This window comes from Beta vulgaris, chromosome 2 (assembly GCF_026745355.1).
Source record: "Beta vulgaris subsp. vulgaris cultivar EL10 chromosome 2, EL10.2, whole genome shotgun sequence".
Taxonomy (NCBI): Eukaryota; Viridiplantae; Streptophyta; class Magnoliopsida; order Caryophyllales; family Amaranthaceae; genus Beta; species Beta vulgaris.
In genome coordinates this window covers 29,557,476-29,574,006 of record NC_079203.1, presented here as the reverse complement: position 1 = coordinate 29,574,006, position 16,531 = coordinate 29,557,476, and the positions used below count along the sequence as shown (strand labels likewise).

The 16,531-nt window shown below is 40.1% G+C and overlaps 1 non-coding gene across 1 annotated transcript; it reads left to right on the top strand.

The window, feature by feature from the left end:
- The first annotated feature begins 299 nt into the window (after positions 1-299).
- On the top strand, positions 300-406 carry LOC125495404 (small nucleolar RNA R71). Its single transcript, XR_007272041.1, has one exon. It is a non-coding gene; the product is annotated as a small nucleolar RNA R71 (small nucleolar RNA).
- Positions 407-16,531: the final 16,125 nt, after the last annotated feature.

Here is a 16,531-nt window from a genome sequence, read left to right as displayed (position 1 = left end):
CATTCACCGGGCTTGATGATGAAGACGATGCCAAGTTGATCTTGTCAAGATTTTTCATCACGACTTCCAACTTGGACGCCAAAGCTTCATAATTATCAACATCTATCTTACCAGCGCTCCTTGTATTTTGTTTTCGATCGGAACCACCCCAACCACTATGTCTTGCTACCTCTTCAATGGTGGCTTCCACATCATTCAAGTTATTTTTCAAAAGCCGACCTTCCGCACCCGCATCAAGATTAGCACGAGTTATGAGACTTAGGCCATAATAAAAAGATCTCAAAAGTGTAGCCAAGTCATAACCATGATGAGGGCAAGCTCGTCTCAAGTCCTTGAACCTTTCCCATGCTTCACTCAACGTCTCACCATGTAATTGAGAGAATGTAGCAATTTGACGTTTTAGCTCCGCCGTTTTCTCTTCCGAAACAAATCTCCTCAAAAAGGCCTTAGTCATCTGCGCCCATGTTGTTAGTGTAACACCCCGTAATTTTCACCCTTTATTTTTGCTATTTGTTTACATTAAAATGATTTTTTTTGTAAGAATAAATAATTTATTATTTAAATTATTTTGGAACGTGTTGTAAAAATGTGTATATATATTTATATGCTGTGATATATTTATATGTATTTATTTTAAGTTGTTAGTTATTTATTTTGAAAGTTATATTAGTTTCGTTATTTATTTGCGCGTTTAGGATGCATTTTTGTCGTGTAGCGTTTTTGTAACGTTGTTGGACCGAATTGGGTGATGAAATGTTGCATCCTATGTGGCGTGTCATGCTGGCCGAAAATCAGCAATTATGGAGTGGAGGATGAAGAGTTTTGGTGCTTATTAAGCTAAACTTTGGATCTCTTGTAACCGCTCATTAACATTGTCCTAAACCCTTCATTTTTCCTTGCCAATAAATTCTGATTTTTAATCAGAGAAATTCAACATCATTCTTCATTAAGCCTCGTCATTTTCAAAGAAAAGAGAGAAGAGGAAGAGAAGTGAAAAATAAGAGAAAGGTTCAACCCGGTTTTTCCTGTCACACCTTCACGAAAATAACCGTAGCCAGAGATCTAACTGTTGGATCTTCCTCAAATTTGGACAGCACGTTTATAACATCTTGATCTTCACTTTGACTGGAGCGATTGTGAATACGAATTTTCAATCGCCGGAAATCATGGTCGGACCAGAACAGCATGAAATGAGATTTTTCAATATTCAAGAAGAAAACGCCTAATGACTTGTTGCTACAATTTATCGTTCGTTGTGCTTTGGGGTTAGAAGAGGAATTGGATTGTATGTGTAACTCTTAACTATCTCTTTAGACTCAGCTCTCCTTCCGACGTTCCAGGTAACTAGTAGTTATCTTAGAACAATAGTGATTAGGGTATTGTTCGGTATTAGATTATTATGCTAGGAACTATTTAAAATACTTTTTGAATGAAATTATTGATGAAATTTTACATGTGTATACTTGATACATGCTGTATGAATATTGTATATAGAAAATAATTTTCGACTGATTTTTAGTATTTATTTGATTTAATTGTTATTTTGTGCGTTTTTGGCTTATTTGCATAATAATTATTGAAAAATGTTAAAATTTCTGAAATTATTTGTCTTGGGTCATGTTATATGTGCTGTATGTATTTCATGCCATAGAATAATTTTTTTCTTACTGTTTACCAGTTTATTTAATTGATTTATCTGTTTTTGAATTTTCGTTTCAGTCGGTATATAAATTGTAAAAATTATTTCTGGAGGCCGAAAAATTCATTTATTTGTATATTATGTATTTTCGTGAGTTATGCATGTTATGTAAATTTTTGGTAATTTTTGGGGGTTTATTTTTATTTTTAATTATTGTATTGGCTTTATTGAGTAATCTGTAAATTAACGTTTAAAAATACTTTTAGAGTTGGAAAACTAAAATAAAAATTATACCATTTCAGTAGAGCCATTAGGGTCGTATGATAATTTTCGTGTTATTTTACTAATCGTATTTATTAGTTTAATAACTATTATTGAGTTTTTGTTGTGAAATTGAGGATATTGTTTTTAATTATTTAAGAGCTTGTTAATCAGAAATAATTTGTGATCTTTCATGTTCTTGGATTCTAGTGTTTAGTAAGTTGCTATAAGTATTAATGGGTATCATTATGTTTATATTTGATTTATGTAAAAATGATTAGTTGTGTACGTTTTATTTATTTAAAAAGCCTTGGAGTGAATTGGTGATCTTATTTGTTATGATGCATTTCTGTTTGAACTGTTAGTGATGTTCAAAGTATTTATTGTTGGAACATTTGTTAGTTCTAAGTTTGTAAGTTACTACTTTGAAGAAATTTTGAAGAAATATCTTTTGATGAAATATGGGTATAAGGCCGGGTGGCATCCCTTTTGACAAATATTTTTTAGATGAATGATACTTTGATGATATTTATGATTTTATTTTGAGTAAGAATATCCGGTAGGATAGATGTAGTCCCCGGTGAATAACATGCCAACCACCTGGTTTGCGAACTAGAGGTACGCCTGGGTTAATTGTTGTCGTCCGAGAGGTCAGGGAGTTCTGCGTGTTCTACCCTGCATCGGGAGTTTGGCCATTCTTAGACACAGGCAGTGGGGAACGTAAGCCCATAGACTGACCTGGAGATTGCGATCTGACAAACCTTAGGAAGTGAATTGCGATTCACTGGCGTTCGGTTTCTCACTCAATAACTTGTTTTACCTATACTTTTATTTTTTATAAAAGTACTCTTGAGATGATTTATTTATTTATATCCAACTCACTTGCTATTTATTATTCATTTGCGTTATTTGTGAGTTACATGGAAGTGGATGCATATTGTAATTGACTTGACTTTATTATTTCCTTTCTTATTAATCTAAGTCTGAATCATGCTTTGATTTCTTTTGTTTAGGGAGAACTGCTAGTTACTCCCCACTGATTGTGGATGTTTGTTGTATATTTTGCCGGTTATGTTGATGGGAAACTTATTTGGTTTTGGGCTCGGGTTGAGTTGTGAGCATTAAAAAGCTAAATGGTTTAGGCCTAGACTTTTAGTTAGTTGAAGAGTTAGTTTTCTCTTTTTGTTATTACTCTAATTAATTCAATTTATTTATACTATTTACTTATGTTGGTTTATCACTTAGTTATTTAAACGCATTTCTTGTAGTAGTGACATTCCTAGAAGACGATGTTTCCGCCATCGTCCTTTTAATACTATTAATATTTCTTTCTTTTCCGCTTTGAAATTCTGGGGTGTTACAGTTAGAGAATTAGCGGGAAGTGACTCAAGCCATGCCAAAGCTCTACCATCAAGTGAAAAGTGAAAGAGATGAAGTCGAGTTTGCTCTTGAGTAGCATTATGCTCATTAACAATATTGCACAACTTTACAAAGTGAGCAAGATGCTTGTAAGGACATTCACTACTTCTCCCTTCAAATTGTCTTTCCTTGATCATTCTTATCAATTGGCTTGGAGATTCATAATTACCATCCGGAAGAGGCGGACGGTTGATACCACTTCTCTCCTCGAATGCCATTGGAACCCCATAGTCCTCAAGAGTTCTTTGTTGATTTCCGGCCATTCTAGAAGGAGAAATAGAAATTATTTAAGTGCCCTGAGAAGATGAGCCCGGTGTATCACTAACTCTTACTTGTGGAGATGGTGAAATAACTCGAGGTCTACCCCTTTGCCTTTTCGGAGGTCTACCCCCTTTGCCTCTTTGGAAATGGAATATCGCCTGCGGGGTTTGTGCTCATGTACAACACCGAAGCTAAGAAGAGGGTTAGTAATACCAAGGACGGACTTAACGACCCAAGCAATGAATCAAGAATATGAAAATAATAAACAACCGTAACTCATAAAACAAATAATCCAACGTTCACCTCCGTTGCGCTCCCCGGCAACGGCGCCAAAATTTGGTATAGGTAGGATCTTGTCACTCGGGATGTCGTTAAGGCCCAAGGATCCCCTCCAAATTACAATTTATAAAACACCTCAACACAACCCACTAACAAGTAGCAAGGGCAAGCAAGGGATCGAACCCAAGGGAGAACCGGCAGTGAACACAAATTTTGGACTATTGGAGGATGAGTCTCGGTTACAACTAGGATTGAGGCCAGGGTTGTATTAAACTAGATCACGCAATTAAGTTATAAAGAGAATACAATATGATGAAAATAGGTCTTGGGGATCAGGCTCCAATCTAAGTTCATAAGAGATAGTCAATGGAGAGCTAGTTAATTGAGGTGTGGATGTGATGAAGTGAACTATATGCTATAACTAATCACCTTCTCAAGCAAATTAGTACTATGTTAGACTAAGCAACTCCTACTCGCATGGTAATTACCCAATTCAACATGCTTAAGTACATCAAGTTCACAAATCTTGACTCAAAGACCTAATCTCTTAGTGAATTCAAGAGAAGTGAGTCTAGTGAGCTACACATCCTAAATTCACCTCTCGATTACAATTAGGATAGCTTAGAAGAGTTTCAATGGTGATCAAGCAAAGAGACCCACAACCAAATTACTAAAAAAACTCAGTTTCATATTCACAACCCCATCAACATACTCCAATCAACTATTCATAGTCACAAAGAGAGGTTTTCACCCCAAGCCCTAAAATGGAACTACTCACTACTCATGATGAACAACTTAGCATACATAGAAACACGAATTACCAACATGCAAGTAGAAATCGAGTAGAGAAATTGAATAAACTAAAGAAAAGCAAACATGCAACTACTTGGATTGAAATCAAGTGTAAAAAGTACAAACTTACTGATTACAAGAAATAACTGTTGAGTTTAAAGCTTAAAATGCACTATGAGTGCATAAATTAATGGATATCCTCAAGAGTTTGAAGTTGTCACCCCTTCTCTCTCTTGTTTCTCTCTCCTTTAAAAGCTAAGAACTGAAAACTAGAAAATAGCATCCTCCCTTTACATTCTTCCCCCCTTTTCTTTTATATGGCACTCAAAAAAAAATATTAAATCGGGGCGGAGAAAGCAAAGTTGTCACTAGAGCACAGGAGAGCACCGGCTCTAGGGACTGGGGAGCACTCGCTCGACAATGAAGTGCTCGCTCCTGAGGTTCTGCAGCCCATCAACAGCATCTGCCCATGTTGAGCTGGAGCTCCAGTGAGGAGCCGGAGCTCCAGTGAGGAGCCGGAGCTCCAGTGAGGAGCGGTAGCTCCGAGTTTGAAGCAGCGAAATTAGCTCCACTATGGTGATCGCACCCCAACCAAAGCCATGAGCCATCGCGGGAACCTGCGAAACAACACAAACAACACCAAAACACAACGACAAACTACTCTAGGACACCAAAAAGACTCACGGACAAAAAAATTACGGAAAATGAACTAAAAACTAACGAAAGTGACTTGACCAAAGCTTAAAATGAGCTTAAAAGACGACCTTGAATGAGCACAAAAGCTCATTCATCATGAGGCAGAAAGTGTGCAAGATTGTGAAGAGGACAGGGTAATAATTGTGTCTTTAAACTAATGTCGTCTACCCACATTTATCTACATACATATATATGTTTTGCATTTCTAACAACCATTATTTTTTCAACATATTCAATAGGATCTCTTTCATTCTGAGGCAGACTCTTCTCTCTCAAACATCACACCGTAAAAGAGAGCAGCATTACTTGATGAACATTCACCCTTAGGGATGCAGCTCTCAACTAACAAGAAACTCAAGTCTGTTGTGACTAAAGAAGAAGAATGACACAGATGGAGTCCGGATATATGTTCGTACAATTAGGATCTTTAAATAACGTCTATCTATAGACTATTAGATGAATGTTTTACTTAAGTTGTGTTTTATATTTCTAAACAAGTTGCATGACTTTATTAAGGATTTCGTTCTTCTCCTATACACTCATTTCAAAACTTTTGTGGTCAACACATGATTGTTTAAGCAAATTTTAATATATCATTGATTGCCATATAGGTTAACCTCACTGTATAATGTTTAAGCAAATTTTAAACATTACATAACATTTGTTAACCTAACTGTTATAAATTATAAATAACCAATAAATATATATAAATATATACATATATATATATATATATAAATATATACATATATATATATATATAAATATATACATATATATATATATATAAATATATACATATATATATATATATAAATATATACATATATATATATATATAAATATATACATATATATATATATATAAATATACATATATATATATATAAATATATACATATATATATATATATAAATATATACATATATATATATAAATTATATATATATATATATATATAAATATATACATATATATATATATAATATATACATATATATATATATAAATATATAATATATATATATTAAATATATACATATAATATATATAAATATATACATATATATATATAAATATATACATATATATATATATATATATATAAATATATATATATATATATATAAATATATATATTATATAATATTATATATATATATACATATATATATAAAATATATATATATATATATATATATATATATATACATATATATATATACATAATATATATATATATATACATATATATATATATATATATATATACATATATATATATATATACATATATATAATATATATTACATATATATTATATATATACATATATTATATATATATATACATATATATATATATATAATATATATATATATATATATATATATATATATATATATTACTTATGCTTGACGCCATTTAGTACTACATGTTATATATATTATTATAAGTCCAATTTAAATAAATTAATTTATGCCTAAAAAAAAAGAAAGTACATATAGCATTCGTTTATATAAAAGAAAGTACATGGGTCAGCAGGTTGTATGGGCTTGTACACTTTTCTGAGGAAAAGGTGTACTAAAAACCCCCCTTATGGCCCTACATTGTACTTAGGCCCAGTACAGGTAAAGCCTAATTCTACAAAAGAGTGAGGTGTACTCACCAATTAGCACTTGCCACGTGTCACAATGCTTAGCCAATCAGATACTCCTAAATTAGGGTGACATCAAGGTACAGCAGTCATTTCAAACAGTATAAATAGTCTTTGAAATCAGGGGAAAGGTACATTTTACAGAGCATAGTACTGTTATTTTGCCATAAATTCTCTCTCTCTCTACTTTCTCTCTCTAAAAGTTCCTTCATATCCCTGATATCTGACTTAAGTTTCGGAGGGGGAAATACCACCCAAACCTCCAGGGTGGGTCCCTTTTTGCAGGTTGCTAGTCGGAGCTCAGGATCGAGATTCGAGTCCAGGTGTTGTTGCACAAGTCTCCAAATTGAGAACTTATTGTTGGGAATAGTTGTATTGGTTTACTAGTTTTACGCTACGTAACATTTGGCGCCGTCTGTGGGGAGACACAACAATGACTGATTGTCACTCATCCAATGTTGCCCAGAACAGAAGTTTTGAGATACGAGTAGAGGATACCGTGGATGATGAGAGGCCGCCTCGAGGACGAGACATGCCCTCTGCTGCCGTCCGTCTCGCTGGAAGGAGTAGGGTCCCTATTATCCAAGAGAATGTTGACCGTCCAGTGACGGCTGGTCATCTGGAAAATGTCTTGAATGATTTCCAGAACAAAATGGCCGCTGTCATGGAAGAGCAAATTAAGAACAATATGCTGTTTTTTCAGGTTAACCCAGAAAGAGAGGCCGCGGTGCCGCTCAGAGGAAGGTCTCAGGAAGGTCGTCCAGGGACCAGCCGACCTCCTCGGCCAGAGTTGACCAAGCCGTTGTCTAAGGGAAAACAGCCAGCTATCAGTGAGCCAAGAAGGAAGATGGACTGGAAGTTGGTAGTCCGTCCAGGTGATAACATCCCTCCTACTGGCCATATTATGGAGACGGATGCCAGGGAGTACCTGGAGGCCAAAAGGGTTGCTGCTCTTCAGCGTTCGGCCTCAGGTTCTACTCCTTACATGAAAGATCCTTCGTTAAGAGCTCCGTCCAAGACAGTAGGGAGAATTTATGGGCCTTCGGCTGTTCAACCAAGGCAGGAGAAAACAGTTATACAACCAATGGTGTACAGGCGTCAAGCCTTAGCTAACACCTCCTCAAATCCTGTACTGAAGGAATATCGCCGGGAGCACATACCCACTGAGGGACATGTTGGGGCGCTTAGGATTAACTGGCCGACCTCCTTTTCGGCCAGAATCATGGAAGCTCCCCCATTCCCAAAGGTTAAGCTTCCGACTATTGAACCTTTTGACGGTACTACAGATCCAGATGATCATCTATCAGCCTACAAACACCAGATGTACGTCCAGGGAGTCGATGACGCTACATGGTGTAAGAACTTTCCAGCCACACTGAAAGGAGTAGCTCATAAGTGGTTTAACAATCTTCCTCCTAACTCGGTGAATAATTTCACTGAGCTTAGTATATTATTCACAAGCCATTTTGTAGCAAATCGGCAAGAGCAGAAGACCAACATGCATTTAGGTAAGGTCGTCCAAGGGCCTAAAGAAGCCCTGAGAAGTTATGTGAATAGGTTTAATTTAGAAGCATTGCAGATCCATGATCTGAATGCTGGAGTGGCGTTTGACGCTTTCATCCGAGGTTTGAGGCCTGGAAGTTTTCAGTTCGATTTGGTAAAAAAGAAGATAACCACTCTAACTGAGGCCCTTAAGGAGGTCAATGCCTTTATTCATGCCACGGAAGTTTGTGCGGAAGCAAAACATCCAGAGGCAAAGAAAGTTGAAAAGGCTATTCAGCCAAAAAAGAGTGTTCCCAAGAAAGCTGAAACATGGGCAATGACCTCAATAACGACTTCGTCCAAGAGAAGCAGAAGATCTGAATCGGAAGCCTCGGCTGAACCCATAGAGTTCAGCAAGGATCAGTATTCCATTCTCATGGAGATCAAGGATCAGCATGAGCTGAAGGCGCCGGCAGAGATGAAGACGCCTTACAAAAACAGGGACAAAGTAAGTACTGTCATTTCCACAAAGATTGTGGTCATGAGACGAATGAGTGTAAGCATCTGAAAAGAGCATTGGAAGACTTAGCCCGCAAGGGTAAAATGAACTCTTATCTACCTCAATCAAGTAGAAAATTCCAGAAGAAGGACAATCGTTAGGGAAGAAGAAAAGATGATGAGAGCACTGATGAGGATGTGGTGATGGTAATTTCTGAAGGATTCGCAGCCGGAGGTCCTACAAATCGCAGCCACATACAAAAACTATTTACGGGAACTCTGCCAGGTAATGCTTACCAACCAAGCAGAGTCTGACCCTTTCCCAAAAATAGTGGTCAGCGAGCAGAACCAGGGGAAGATAAGAATGCCTCATGATGACCCACTAGTGGTAGAGATGAAGATTGCAAATCTCAGGGTAAGACGGATCCTGATTGATACATGAAGTTCTACCGATATCATCAGTGCGGATTGTCTATCAAGGTTGAAGTTTGATGAAAATGATTTAGTGCCCGTCAATCATCCTATTATTGGCTTCGGCGGAGGAGTCATTCATCCCATGGGGACAGTCACTCTACCCGTCAAGGTGGGAGATAAAGAGGCTGCCCGAACGCTTTTTGTAAAATTCTTGGTAGTACGAGATCTGACAGCTTATAATGTCATTCTCGGACAACCTATCTTGAATCACATCAAAGCCGTCATAGTGACTCATCCGATGCTTACGAAATTCGAATCTGATGGTGGGAAGATTGGATCCCTTTATGGAGATCAGTAGGTCGCGAAAGAGCTACCTTACCACCCTAAAACCATCATCATGGAAAGGAGAGAAGTCAGAGCAGCCAAGGGCCATGGAGGATGAACCGGTCGAGAAGTTAAAAGGTCAGATAAGCGAATTAAAGCAAGAAGTAGAAAAGGCAAAAATGAAGCCCCTTCTAGAGAGCAAGCCGTCCATGCTCTTGCCGAATAAGAAAAGAAGGTGTTTGGCCATCAAAGAAGAAAAAAAACTCATCTGAACAGATAATGGCGATCATGAGCTTGGGACTAGAACGTCCGGAGCCAGTGGACAACCCCGTTGAGATCTGCTTGAGTCCAGAACGTCCAGAAAGGACGCTGAAAATCGGATCCGTCCTAGGTCCTCAGACCAAGGACGCTTTGGTTGTCTTGCTGAGAGAATTTGAGGATGGTTTTGTATACACTGTTAAGAAAATGCCGGGGATTGATCCCGAAGTCGCTGTGCACAAGTTAAACATAGATCCAGGGCAGAAGCCAATTCGTCAGAAAAAAAGACACTTGGGACCGGCCGGGAACCAAGCTGTTGATCAGGAGGTTCAAAAGCTCTTAAAGTCAAAATTCATCTGAGAGACTTTTTATCCAGACTGGATCGCTAATGTAGTCATGGTCCCCAAGCCGAATGGCACATGGAGGATGTGTATTGATTATACCGATTTGAACAAGGCTTGTCCAAAGGACAGTTTCCCCTTGCCTAAAATCGATTAGTTAGTAGACTCCACAACGGGACATGCACTGCTAAGCTTCATGGACGCCTATTCCGGTTTCCATCAAATTCCTATGTGGCCTGAAGACCAGGACAAAACTTCGTTCATCACTGAGAAAGGCCTTTATGGCTGGCTGAGGATGCCTTTCGGCCTCCGAAATGCACCAGCCACCTTTCAGGGACTCATAACTCGGTCTTTCAGCCACAATTAGGACGGAATATGGAGGCCTATATCGACGATATGATCGTCAAAAGCAGAAAGGAGATGGATCCTTTGGATGACTTAAGAGAGACATTTATGACTTTGAGAAAATACAAGTTGAAGCACATTCCACAAAAATGCATATTTGGGGTAGTAGCAGGCAAGTTTCTAGGGTTCTTGGTCGACCTGCGGGGAATTGAGGCCAACCCTGACAAGATACAAGCAATTCTGAATATGACTTCTCCGTCCAAGATAAAAGGAAGTCCAGCGTTTGACAGGGTGTCTGGCCGCCCTTAGACGATTTTTATCTAAGTCTGGTGATAAGTGCCATCATTTCTTTGCAACAATAAAGAAGAATGCAAAGTTTGAGTGGACGGAGGAAGCAGAGAAAGCTCTTCAGCAAGTAAAAGAGCACCTCCGGTAGTTGCCCAAGCCCGGTCGAAGGAGAAAAATTATATGTATACCTGGCCATGTCGCCGTTTGCGGTTAGTGCTGTTCTCTTAGCTGAAAGAGAGTCAGTGCAGATACCCCTCTACTTTGTTAGCCATGTGCTAAAGGACGCTGAGGGCAGGTATTCAATGATAGAGAAGTTCGACCTGGCGCTGCTGATGGCCAGCCGAAAGTTGAGGCCGTATTTCCTTGCTCACAGTATTCTAGTCTATACTGATCAACCGTTGAAGCAAGTGTTGCAAAAGATGGATGCATCTGGACGAATGCTGAAGTGGGCCGTGGAGCTCAATATGTTTGATTTATCATTCGAGCCGAGAAAAGCAATTAAGGGGCAAGCTTTAGCAGACTTCATTGTAGAGCTTACTCGGCCTATAGTAGAATCCGTCCAAGACCCAGGAGAAGGGAAACGGCATTGGACTCTGATGGTGGATGGATCGTCAACGGCCAATGGTTGTGGAGCTGGTATAATCTTCCAGTCACCAGAGGGGGACAAGTTTGAGTATGCTATGAAATTTCAGTTCCAGGCTTCGAAAAATGAAGCGGACTATGAAGCTCTCTTAGCCGGCATTAGAATGTGCAAAGCGGCCGGAGCCCTGGAAATTGAAGCAAAGACAGACTCTCTGCTGGTGATCAGTCAAGTCAATGGGGAGTTCGGATGCAAGGAAGCATCCATTAGTAAGTACATGAATTTGATCAAAGAAGAAATTAAGTCATTAAAGCGGTTTGTGCTCGACCAAGTACCAAGGTCGGAATATCATCAAGCAGATGCCCTTTCCAAACTAGCCAGCTCGGCTGAAGAGGATATGCTGAGAACTGTGTTTTAGGAGGTCAAGTCGGCCAAGAGCATTGATTCCCAGGAGGTCCTGTTCCTCAGCCAGGAAAATGAATGGATGAGCCCCATCATCGAGCATAAGAAAACAGGCCGGCTGGCTCTTGATCCCCTAGAGGCTAAGTATGTGAAGGCTAGGGACAAGTGGTTTGAGTTATGGAATGAAACTCTGTACAAGAAATCCTTCAACCAGCCTCTTCTGAAATGTATCACTAGAAAGGACGGGATGGAAGTCCTGAAAGAGCTCCATGAGGGAGCTTGTACCTCCCACATTGGGGGAAGGGCGTTAGGAGAAAAAGCTTTAAGGATTGGCTATTGTTGGTCGACTTTGAAGAAGGACGCCTTGCTTTATGCGAAAAAATGTGATAGTTGTCAAAAGCATGGCAACATTTATCAGAAGCCGTCCAACTACCTAACTCCAATTCTTTTCCCTCTTCCCTTTACCAAATGGGGAATGGATATTCTTGGCCCTTTTTCTATAGCAGCCGGCCAGAAAAAATTTGTGATTGTAGCCGTCGACTACTTCACAAAATGGGTGGAGGCTGAAGCAATGAGGGGAATTACCACCAATGATGTCAAAGGGTTCGTCTGGAAGAACCTCATCACAAGGTTTGGTATGCCTCAGTCTATTGTTTTTGACAACGGACCGCAGTTTGAAACGCCCAAGCTCCGTCAATGGCTGGCCGATCAAGGAATTAAGGCCCACTTTGCTACAGTTGCCCATCCCCAGGCCAATGGGCAGGTTCAGGCTTTCAACAAAATCTTGTCAGCAGGAATTAAAAAAAAAGCTGGATAATGCAAGGGGATTATGGGTAGAAGAGTTGCAGTTGGTTTTATGGTCAATTAGAACAATGGCCAAGAACTCAACTACGGAAACTCCATTCATGCTCGTCTATGGCGCTGAGGCCGTCCTCCCTATTGAGGTTGAAGAGCCGACTCTGCGAGTCATGTTGTATTCAGAGGACGCCAACTGGGCCGATCTCAGGACGGCGTTGGATCAAGTTCCTGAAGTCAGGGGCAATGCGCTGCTAAGGATGCAACTCTGCAAATTAAGAATGGCTCGTGAATTTAACAAGAGAGTTGTTATGCGGCCATTGAAGGAGGGAGACCTCGTCCTGAGAAAAATGGAAGCGGTTGGCCGGGCCAAGGAGCTAGGTAAGCTCACTCTAAACTGGGAAGGTCCCTACAAGGTCGTCCAAAAAGTTCAAAATGGCACCTTCCATCTAGAGCATTTGGATGGACGCTCTGTTCGGAGGACGTGGAACTCCGATACTTTGAAAAAATACTTTGTTTAGCTCAAAGAAGTGTAATCTTTTGATAATACACATCAATGAAGGAGTAGAAATGTATACATGTACCTTGGTTCCCAGCCAAGCAAAATTCATATAATACAAATCTACTTCCCTCCTATGACTGTCTCTTTGTTTAGTATGTTAGCCTTATTTTTTTTATCTAAAGGTGCATACTATCGGCCAAGCAGGCTCATAAAACAGAACAGCAAGTAAAAACTTCTATTAGGAGAACCGGTCAACATGTTACCATCCTATAAAGGATAGTACATGATATAGGCCTGCAAGTGTTAACTTATAGAGTTTCCATCTCCTAAACGAAGCCGGCTGGAATTAAGACGCCTTAGTAAAAGTGTCCTACTTTCCATCCAAAAGTCACATCCTGAGATAACAACCTTAGTAAAGGAACAAGTTATTTCATATTTTTAACAAGGATGGACGATTCACCATAACTTTTATCAAATGTCCAAGTTATCTGGCAAATTATGGTCATTCTCCTTCTTGCACCAAAAAGGGGACACTGAGTACTCTTCGTCCAAGAAGGGGGGCATATATGGACCTAATATACTGCAGATAACCAAATCCTTGTGCAAAAAGGTAGTATTACAAGCTCTGACGAATAAATAGCCAAATTTCAGGCCGAACAAGTTTTAACTTGGCATATTTGATGAACGAATTATAGAATTCAGCCAATTAGTGCTGATTGTGTAGGCTAAAACGTTTGGTTTGCTTAGGCCGAGTTGCCTTCATACTTGACATTTTTTGTCAAAAGTAATTGGATTAAAAGATAGGCGTCATAAGTATAAAATTACGAAGCTTTGAAGCAAGAAAAAACAACTCTTTTATATATAACTAAAAGAGAAAAATTACAATCTAGTCTAAGGATAAAAAAAAAAATCCTGCAAAAGCTAAGTACAAAAGGCCTAAAGCTAAGACTTTGGAGGATCAGTGTTGTCCTCGTCCTGGGCTTCAGGATCGGCCTCTTCCTCTCCTTCTTCATCATCCGAAGACTCTTGGAAGATTGGAAGTTCTTCTCCGGCCAAAGTGGCCCTATGAAGGCTCTCTTGGAAGTCTAGCCGACGGACGAATCTGGGGACATCGTCTTCCTCGGCCAGCATCTCAAAAGCCTTCATGGCCAAGGATCGAGAAGTCTCGATCACCTCGTTCAGAGACTCCTTGGCTGCCTCAAAAGATGAGACAACCTCTTTTGCCAAGGCCTGGTTTTTGCCTCGAAGATAACAGTTCTCTCTCCGAAGCTCTGCCGCCGCTAGCAAGGCCGAGTTTCTCTCATCTTTAAGAGAGCGCTCAAGGATAGCCTTTTCGTCCAGAAGTTCAGTCGGCCGGAGAAGATAAGTTTGGTTCTGGGACTCCATTTCGGCCGATCATTTTTCCCAGGCTTCTCTGGACTGCCGGTGCAACACTTCCTGCTCGGCCATTTTAAACTGAGCATGGTCGGCTGCCTCAGTGACCTCCCGGATGAGCTGCTTGTTTTCCTTCCTAAGCAGTCTTGCCCAGTCCTCGGTCATCATGCTGCGAGCAAAGAGCTGAAATGGGAAGACACAGATAAGTCAAGACGCTTGCAAAAGTGAATATGTTTACAAGTATAGAAAACAAGCGTCCAAAGAATAGAGGTATACCTCAGCAGCAAGTTGAGACATGTAGCCTACATGCCCTGACAAAGCTCCCCTCAATCCTTTGATGTAAGGTTCAGGAAAGCACTTGAAAAGCTCCTGCTTGAGCTTCTCGCGTTCAGCCGAGGTCATCTTCGCGAAGGCGGCCGAAGATTCGTCGTTTGAAAGCATGAGAGACCCGTCAGGGCCTACTTCAGCTGTCCCTTTTCCATTATCTGAAATAGGAGACTCCTCAAAATTTCGGACGGGTATGACTACGGCTTGTTTGTTGGACGGACTCATCGGCCGCCCGCCAATGCGCAAAGTCCTAACAATATTGGAATAGTAAGACTCACCAGAGGATCGGGAAGCCGATCTATAGGCCGCTGGCATTTGAGACACCAGCTTGGCCACTGGCCCAGAGAAGGCTGTCTCATCTAGAGTCGCGTCCGGCTAAGCAGAAGATTTCTCGTCCAAAGTAGCAACCGCGTCCGGATGCTCAGAAGTGAGGGGAAGAGCAAGGTCAACAAGACCGACATAGGTGACCAAGGCCCTCTCCTCAGAAGAAGGAAGGATTTCCTCTGTCTTAGAAGGGATCTCGACCTTCCGTAAGGCCGGCCGGGACGGCTTCTTCTTCTTGGCTGTTAAGCCCTTGGATTTTTTTAGGAGGAGGAGCTTCCCCAGCTGCGGCCGGCTTCTTCATTGAAGCCGCCTTCTCCGCTAGCGCCTTGGACGTTGGGGCATTTTTCTGAAATAAGCAAGTAAAAAATATTAGTCAAGAAGAAGCTTGGAGGTGAGAGAAAGGCGTCTAAAGTTATGTCAGGACGATCTGCTTCTCTAAGAAGGAACTCGTCCAAAGTTATTTCTGGACGTTCTGCTTCTCAAAGAAGGAACTCGTCCATATATATCTCAGGACGATCTGCTTCTCGAAGAAGGAACTCGTCCAAAGTTATCTCAGGACGATCTGCTTCTCAAAGAAGGAACTCGTCCAAAGTTATTTCAGGACGTTCTGCTTCTCAGAAAAGGAACTCGTCCATATATATCTCGGGACGATCTGCTTCTCGAAGAAGGAACTCGTCCAAAGTTATCTCAGGACGATCTGCTTCTCAAAGAAGGAACTCGTCCAAAGTTACCTCAGGACATTCTGCTTCTCCAAGAAGGAACTCGTCCATATATATCTCAGGACAATCTGCCTCTCGAAGAAGGAACTCGTCCAGCAAAAAAAAAAAAGAGAAAAAATAAATATATATTTACTAAGTGTACCAGTGTATCTGTCCTCTTCTCAGCGCCGGATTTGCTGAACTCCTTCCAAAGGGAGTTTGTGAATTTGGCCGAGCTCATATCTCAGGTCCAAGACTTTTTAAGTTTAGCTCTGACCGAATCTGCAGAAAAAGGAAAAAGCTAAGTTATACGAATGATGATCAGGACGAACGTACTACTTAGAAAAAATAAGCGGGTTATACCTCTATCCTCGGCCTGCCGCAAGCCGGCAGCAACCAGGAAGTTATCATTGTAGAACATCTCTTTAAAGGGAATCCAATTGGACGGACCCCTAAAGGAGGAATTGTTGATGTAATACTCCGAAATTCTGAAGTATTCCATCATCTCTTTAGCCGAAGTGCTCTCCAGCTCTAAGTAGGATGCCATTCATCCAATATTGGTCGTAGATCGGCT